Source organism: Mesoplodon bidens (assembly GCF_964165515.1).
Source record: "Mesoplodon bidens genome assembly, chromosome: 12".
NCBI lineage: Eukaryota > Metazoa > Chordata > Mammalia > Artiodactyla > Ziphiidae > Mesoplodon > Mesoplodon bidens.
This window is the reverse complement of record NC_138168.1, coordinates 45,521,155-45,529,773: the sequence shown is the minus strand read 5'-3', so window position 1 is coordinate 45,529,773 and position 8,619 is coordinate 45,521,155. Positions and strand designations below refer to the sequence as shown.

The 8,619-nt window shown below is 41.5% G+C and overlaps 1 pseudogene across 1 annotated transcript; it reads left to right on the top strand.

Moving 5' to 3' along the window:
• The first annotated feature begins 6,860 nt into the window (after nt 1–6,860).
• LOC308626127 (small ribosomal subunit protein uS5-like) lies at nt 6,861–8,133 on the top strand (annotated as a pseudogene). Its single transcript has 2 exons — nt 6,861–7,587; nt 7,967–8,133. The product of its transcript is annotated as a small ribosomal subunit protein uS5-like (transcript).
• The last annotated feature ends 486 nt before the right edge of the window (nt 8,134–8,619 follow it).

Sequence of the window (8,619 nt, the reverse complement as noted above, 5' to 3'; positions counted from 1 at the left end):
CTCTCCCAATGCAGGGGGCATGGGTTTGATCCCTGGTTGAGGAAATAAGATCCCATGGCCAAAAAAAAAAAAAAGAAAGAAACTTCACAATGTATTAGTTGAGCCCTAATTAGAAGGCTGAATTTGCAGGATTTCATGAGGTGGATCTGTTTATCATATGAGGGCCAGGACACAGGGAATATTTCATAACTGTTTGCAGGATACATCCTTTGTCAGATCTGTAACTGTTCCAACTCCAAATCAAAAATAAATCAAGTACAAACTCCTTTGAGCCTGTAATTTCATTGCCTTGCCTTTTCTTACCTAATATTATTCATCTGATACACATTTATCTACTCCCTCTGCATAGATCATTATGTATCTAGTTTCTGAGTCCTAATTATGATAACCATATTCTCCAAATCTAAGCTTGAGACATTTGATTTGATTGATAGTCCAATAAGGGGGTAGAATATTGAAATCAGTTTCAGCTTAGAAAATTTAGGATGTGGAGTCCTTGTAGTGATGACACTGAAACAGGAGGGAAAGGGGCAGGGCACAACCTTTAAAAGAATGACATAGCCATAAGACATGACAAAAACTGGTTACAGGGCTTCCCTGGTGGCGCAGTGGTTGAGAGTCCGCCTGCCGATGCAGGGGACACTGGTTCGTGCCCTGGTCCGGGAAGATCCCACATGCCGCAGAGTGGCTGGGCCCGTGAGCCATGGCCGCTGAGCCTGTGCTCCGCAACGGGAGAGGCCACAACAGTGAGAGGCCTGCGTACCGCAAAAAAAAAAACTGCTTAGAACTAGGTCCAAGATGGTGGAATATTCGACTTCCAGTGCACCCTGAGCCTCATCATATGCTCATTATAATACATTAGCATGTCAATGACACACCCGCCAGCGCCATGACAGTTCCGAGGCTAACCATAAAAGGCCAAAAAGTGGGTGGCGGCCCAATTCCTGGAAATATCTGCCCCTTCCCCCCAATAGTTGGAATAATCCTCCCACTCATTAGCCTATGAAATTACCCAGCCCATAAAAACTAACCACACCATATTTCAGGGCCTCTCTCCTTCTGAGATGGCCCAAACTCTGTGAAGTGTGTTTCTCTCTAAATAAATCCAACTTCTTACCTATCACTTTGTCTCACTGAATTCTCTCTGAGACAGGACATCAAGAACCTGAGCTTCATTAAGTCCTGAGATGAAGTGTGTGATCTCAATTAAAAGACCAGGTTCAAGTCCCTATCTGAGTTGCAGTGTTTCAACATTCCTTGCATTCTTTCCTGCATTCCTGGTAGTAATGTGATTTATTCCTACTCTCAGTCCTTATAAAGTATGTCTTTATATTCACATACAATATAAAAAAAGAATAAACATTTACATACACATTAAAAAAAGATTTGGAAGATACACAGCAAACAGTTAACAGTGGTTACTTCTGGGGAATGAAATCTCCAGTTTGGGTACTAATTTTTATATTATATAGCTTTTTACTAGATAAATGGTTTTACAATAATCATGTTTCTTCTGCATTTCAAAAACTACTTTGAATATTTAAAAAATCAATCACAAATAGAACTTAAACCAGATGTCTTCTTTTCAAATAATCACTGCTCAGTCTAGGTTTCAGTCAACTAATCAAGCAAGCTGTTAGTTGCTAATCAAGCAAACTAATCTCAGCTGCTCCAGTTTGAATGTTGAATTCAGACTCACAAGTCAGAACCTTTATATTGATAAATTTTGCCCAACTTGGTGTTATGTTCCATCTTCCTTGCTCTAAAACTCTCAGAATCCCTTCTCACAAGTTTCCCAGTTTCCTATTAACACACATTTGCATATCTCTTTGGAACAGTGCGCTTTCCCCCTTAGGGCATCCTGGGAGCTAACTGGCTTCTGGAGGCAGAAAGGAAGGTGGGGGTGGGTCTTCAGGAGATTAGGCATCTCCTAGAGCAGGGGGCCCCAACCCGCGGGCCACGACCCGTAGCAGTCCGTGGCCTGTTAGGAATTGGGCTGCACAGCAGGAGGTGAGTGGCGGGCTAGCGATGAAAGCTTCATCTGTATTTACAGCTGCTCCCCATAGCTCTCATTACCTTCTGAGCTCTGCCTCCTGTCAGCATTATGGTGAGTTGTATAATTGTTTCGTTATATATTACAATGTAATAATAATAGAAATAAAGTGCTCAATAAATGTAATGCACTTGAATCATCCTGAAACCACCCCCCCACCCCGACCCTGTCCATGGAAAAACTGTCTTCCACGAAACCAGTCCCTGGTGCCAAAAAGGTTGGGGATGGCTGCCCTAGAGCAAGATTACTGCCTTAAGGCAAGGTTTGGTAGATCCTTAAACTCAGGCAGGAAAGGAGGTTCTGTCTTCACCAGCAAGGCAGGTGCAGGGAAATTTTGAAGGTACAAGATTCCCAGTTTTGTCTGAGTCCATCCAAATATCCCCAACTCAAGTCTCAAGAATGTCCATCTTTGCCAACTAATATCCTAATCTTAACATAAAAGACTTGGTGAGGTTGTGTATTCTGTTGTAATTCTATCTGCAAAATTAAATTTGGAGCCTTGTCTGCCAGGCCGTTGCGAGATCGATTCTTTTAAGATTATCATAGAATTTCTCTATGGTTCTCTACCTGTTCCTTGAGCTCAGAGCTCAACACCCTGACATTTTCATATTCTTACTGAATATTCTTTTTTATTTTTTGCTGCGTTGGGTCTTCGTTGCTGCACGCGGGCTTTCTTTAGATGCGGCGAGAGGACCTACTCTTCATTGCGGTGCTCGGCCTTCTTATTGTGGTGGCTTCTCTGGTTGCAAAACACAGGCTCTAGGCACATCGGCTTCAGTGGTTGCAGCACGCGGGCTCAGTAGTTGTGGCTCACGGGCTCTAGAGCACAGGCTTAGTAGCTGTGGCACAGGGCTTAGTTGCCCTGCGGCATATGGGATCTTCCTGGACCAGGGATAGAACCCGTGTCCCCTGCATTCTTAACCACTGCACCACCAGGGAAGTCCTGAATATTTTTTTATTCTCCAGTACAACTAAAAGAAATCTCACCTTGTGGTCATCTTTATTACTATACTAGGCTAGGCCATACTTGAATTCTCAAAGCCTTGCGTTTTTTGGACACTTCCTCCCAAACAGATTACATTTTAAGGAATCTTGTCGTTGTCCCATCCTGTAATGCTTAGTTTTATGTGTTAATTTGGCTAGGTTATAGCACCTAGTTATTCAATCAAACACTAACCCAGATGTTGCTATTAGGAATTTTGTAGGTGGGATGGGATTAATTTCTGTTGTCTTTGACTTTAAGGAGATTATCCTCTATTATTGTTATTAATTAGATGATTACTCATCCAGTCAATTCAATGGCCTTAAGAAAACACCTAAGGAAGACATTCCATCTAATGGGCAGTAGCTTCAGTTTCTGCCTGAGTTCCTAGCTTGAGGGCCTGCCCTACAGACTTCAGTCTTGCCTAGCCAGCCTCCAAGATTGCTTAAGGTAACAGTTCTTTGCAATATACATATATATATATATATATATATATGTATGAGAGAAACAGTACATATATGTATATGTTATATATATGATGGGTTCTGTTTGTCTGGTAGAACCCTGACTGATACACATGCCATGGATTCAGGGCCAGCTACATAATTTGCTTGGCCCAGTACAAAATGAAAACATGAGAACCCTTGTTCAAAAAGCTGGAAACAAGCACTATTAAAGGTACTAAAATATAAAACTTTACCCTTTAAAATTTTTTTATTATTTATAAAACATACAGAGGTGAGTCACAACATAAACTTACTAAAAACTGATTTTTGTGTCATAATGTTTAATAAATAATACTTTATAAATGTAATATCTTGATTGATCACAAGATTTTTCTGGCTTGCTTGTCTGCAAATTCATTATGGTAGGCCATCATGATACTTTCAGCAACTTCATTTTCAATCAATGTAATTGAAAGCTACACCAGGTGGTCTTGGTAAATGCCAGATGGCAAATAATTTTTGATAATTTTAAAATTTGAAAAGGACTTTTCTGCTGATGCAACTGTTACTGGAGCTGTTAAGAGTATATTATAGAAAAAAAGGCATTATACAGACTATGATAACATTGGGCTAAGTTTCTGATAAATTATTTTTAAATATATCTTTTAATTTGTATAAAGTTAATAATTCAATGGAATAATTTTTCTAAAAAGACAACTCTGCATATACATCAGTTTCATTTAAGCCTGAATTTCATTGTAAATGAAAATTTATGCAATGGAATTTTAATGTTTCCTCTGACATTTCCTGTAATTGTAACAGTCATATAAGAAATTGAAAGTGGGGCTTCCCTGGTGTTGCAGTGGTTGGGAGTCCGCCTGCCGATGCAGCGGACGCGGGTTCGTGACCCGGTCCAGGAGGATCCCACGTGCAGTGGAGCGGCTGGGCCCATGAGCCATGGCTGCTGGGCCTGCGTGTCTGGAGCCTGTGCTCCACAATGGGAGAGGCCGCAGCAGTGAGAGGCCTGCGTACCACACAAAAAAAAGAAATTGAAAGTGGTTTTCTGATTTGTATAAATTCAAGATGGCTGTCTATGCATTCTATAATTGTCTTCAATTAAAAGGAAAAATTAATTTAAAATTGTCTTCATTCTTAATAATTTGTTCACCTGAAGCTTTGTATGAAAACAGTATTCTTTTCTGTTAAATGTGACAATGTTTAAATTCAGTTTTTATTTGTAAACTCTTGGAATTGTTAAAAAACAAACTTCAACTAAGTAAATTTAAAGATCTAACTGACTTTATTCAATGATTCATGAATTGGGCTGCATTCCATCTAGCAAATAGAAAGGAGCTCCCTCCGAAGAGCTGTACAAAATGAAAGGCTTTTATATGCAGAAGGGGGTGCCACCTCTGCTTTCTGTGCTGCCGCTAACACCATCATCAATACCAGTCTGGACCCAGACCCTGGCCCAGGCATAGGCAAGTGTGCTGGGTTGTCAGACCAATTGCTCAACACCCAGGCTGTCTGCTATGCCCACAGGTCTGAACCTGTGTCTGCATGTGCTGCCTCCTTTCTCCCCACGTGTATCTCCCTTACCCAAAGGACTACTTTATTGTCCTGTTGAACTTCACTTACAAAACACAAGTTCAAAGATAAAATTAAGTATGAGGCCTTTCTGAGAGTGAGGCCCAGAGGCCCATGAAGCAGCCCTGCATGTTTTACTAGTGTTCCAATTTCACTTCATTTATGCTATGCTAGGTAAGCAATCTAATCCCCAAATTCTCTTCTTGAGAGTCTGTTTACTGAAAAAGGAATATATGGTCAGTGTTTGTGAAGACTGGGTCTTGTAGGAAATAGACGTCAAGAAGGAATTAGGAGCACAATAGATTTATTGAGAGCAATGTCTGTGAAAGATAAAAGGAGGGGGAACAGGAGTAGACAGGGAAAATCTTCAGACCCAGTGATTCCTTTAGAAATCAAGTAGCCTTAATCTAGATATTATAAAAATATTAAACTAAGTTTAAAAAAACCCTTAATTAAAGAAAATTAAAATAAGGTTTTCTAATCTTTTAATTTCAAAAGAACTTTCAGATATAAATAGTCATGTTTCAATGTAAATTTATAAAATTCATTTCAGAACTTCTCATAAAACTTTAAAAAACATTTTAAGTTCAAATATAAAAGCAGATAGATAACTTATGAATTAAAAAAATACCTCTGCAAGAATATACAATGGAGAAAAGACAGTCTTTTCAGCAAGTAGTATTGGGAAAGCTGGACAGCTGATGTAAATCAAAGAAGTTAGAACACACCCTCACACCATACACAAAAATAAACTCAAAATGGCTTAAAGACTTAAGTATAAGACATGACACCATAAATCTCCTCGAAAAGGACATAGACAAAACATTCTCTGACATGAATTGTACCAATGTTTTCTTAGGTCAGTCTCCCAAGGCAACAGAAATGAAAGCAAAAATAAACAAATTGGGACCTAATCAAACTTATAGGCTTTTGCACAGCAAAGGAAACCATAAACAAAAATGAAAAGATAACCTTTGGACTAGGAGAAAATATTTGCAAATGATGCAACTGACAAGGGTTTAATTTCCAAAATATACAAACAGATCATACAACTCAATAACAACAACAAAAAAACAACCCAATCAAAAAATGGGCAGAAGAACTAAAAAGACATTTGTCCAAAGAAGACATACAGATGGCCAAGAGGCACATGAAAAGATGCTCAATATCACTAATAATTAGAGAAATGCAAATCAGAACTACAATGAGGTACCATCTCACACTGGTCAGAATGGCCATCATTAAAAAGTCTACAAATAGGGCTTCCCTGGTGGCGCAGTGGTTGAGAGTCCGCCTGCTGATGCAGGGGACACGGGTTCATTCCCCGGTCCGGGAAGATCCCACATGCCGCAGAGCGGCTGGGCCCGTGAGCCATGGCTGCTGAGCCTGCGCGTCCGGAGCCTGTGCTCTGCAATGGGAGAGGCCACAACAGTGAGAGGCCCGCATACCGAACAACAACAACAAAAAAAGTCTACAAATAAAATATGCTGGACAGGGTGTGGAGAAAAGGGAACCCTCCTAAACTGTTGGTGGGGATGTAAATTGGTGCAGCCACTATGGAAAATATTATGGAAGTTCCTTAAAAGTCTAAAAACAGAGTTGCCATATGACCATGCAATCCCACCCCTGGGCATGTATCTGGAGAAAACTCTAATTTGAAAAGATACATGCACCCCAATGTTCATAGTAGCACTATTTGCAATAGCTAAGACATGGAAGTAACCTAAATGTCCATCAACAGATGAATGGATAAAGAAGATGTGGTATAGCTTCTTTGCTGTAAAAACACCAAATGGTGGATGACGGCAGTGCTGCGGGAGGGCCCAGAGGCCCCAGGGCCCTGGAATGGGAGGCCCTAGTGTCTTCTGCAGAGGCTTTGGTAGCAGGAACTGGGCCCGGGCCCGGGGTTGTGGCCCGCATCTCGGTGGGGGCAGAGACAGCAGAGCTTACGGAGGCAAGGCTGAGGACAAGGAGCCACAAGGAGTGGCTCCCCATCACCAAGCTGGGCTTCCTGGTCAAGGACATGAAGATCAAGTCCCTGAAGATCTATCTCTTCTCTCTGTCCATCAAGGAATCTGAGATCACTGACTTTTTCTTGGGGGCATCCCTCAAGGACAAGGTTTTGAAGATTATGCCTGTGTAAAATCACACCCGTGCTGGCTAGTGGACCAGATTCAAGGCATTTGTCACCATTGGGAATTACAATGGACATGTTGGTTTGGGTGTCAAGTGCTGTAAGGAGGTAGCCACTGCCACCCATGAGGCCATCATTCTGGCCAAGCTCTCCATCGTCCATGTGTGGCGATGCTACTGAGGGAACAAGATCAGCCAAGCCCCATACCGTCCCTTGCAGGGTGACTGGCCACTGTGGCTCTGTGCTGGTGTGCCTCATCCCTGCTCCCAGGGGCACTGGCATCATCTCAGCCCCTGTGCCCAAGGAGCTACTGACGATGGCCAGAATTAATGACTGCTATACCTCTGCCAGGAGCTGCACCACCACACTAGGCAACTTCACCAAGGCCACTTTTTTTTTTAATTAAAAAAAATTTATTTACTTAATTTATTTATTTTTGGCTGCATTGGGTCTTTGCTGCTGCGTGTGGGCCTTCTCTAGTTGTGTCGAGTGGGGGCCACCCTTCATTGTGGTGCACGGGCCTCTCATTGTGGTGGCTTCTCCTGCTGCAGAGCACAGGCCCCAGGTGCAAGGGCTCCAGCAGTTGTAGCATGTGGGCTCAGTAGTTGTGGCTCATGGGCTCTAGAGTGCAGGCTCAGTAGTTGTGGCACACGGGCCTAGTTGCTCCACGGCATGTGAGATCTTCCCAGACCAGGGCTCGAACCCATGTCCCCTGCATTGGCAGGCAGATTCCCAACCACTGAACCACCAGGGAAGCCCCCAAGGCCACTTTTGATGCCATTCCGAGACCTACAATTATCTCACTCCTGATCTCTAGAAAGCGACGGTGTTCACCAAGTCTCCGTATCAGGAATTCACTGACCATCTTGTAAAAACCTACACCAGAGTTTCCCTGCAGAGGACCCAGGCTCCAGCTGTAGCCACCACATAGTTTTATATGAGAAAAATAACGTGAATGAAGTGGTTTAAAAAAAAAAAAGATGTGATATATATACACAATGGAATACTACTCAGCCATATAAAAGTATGAAATAATGCCATTTGCAGCAACATGAATGGACCTAGAGATTGTCATACTAAGTGAAGTAAATCAGAAAGAGAAAGACAAATGCCATATGATATCACTTACATGTGGGATGTAAAATATTACATAAATGAACTTATTTACAAATCAGAAACAGACTCAAAGATATAGAAAATAAACTTACAGTTGCCAAAGGGGAAAGGGGATGGAAGAGGGATAAATTAGGAGTTCGGAATTAACAGATATAAACTGCTATATATAAAGCAGATACAGACCTACTGTATAGCACAGGGAACTATATTCAATATCCTGTAATAAGCCATAATGGAAAAGAATATGTATATATATGTATAACTGAATTACTTTGCTGTAATGCAGAAATTAACACAACAT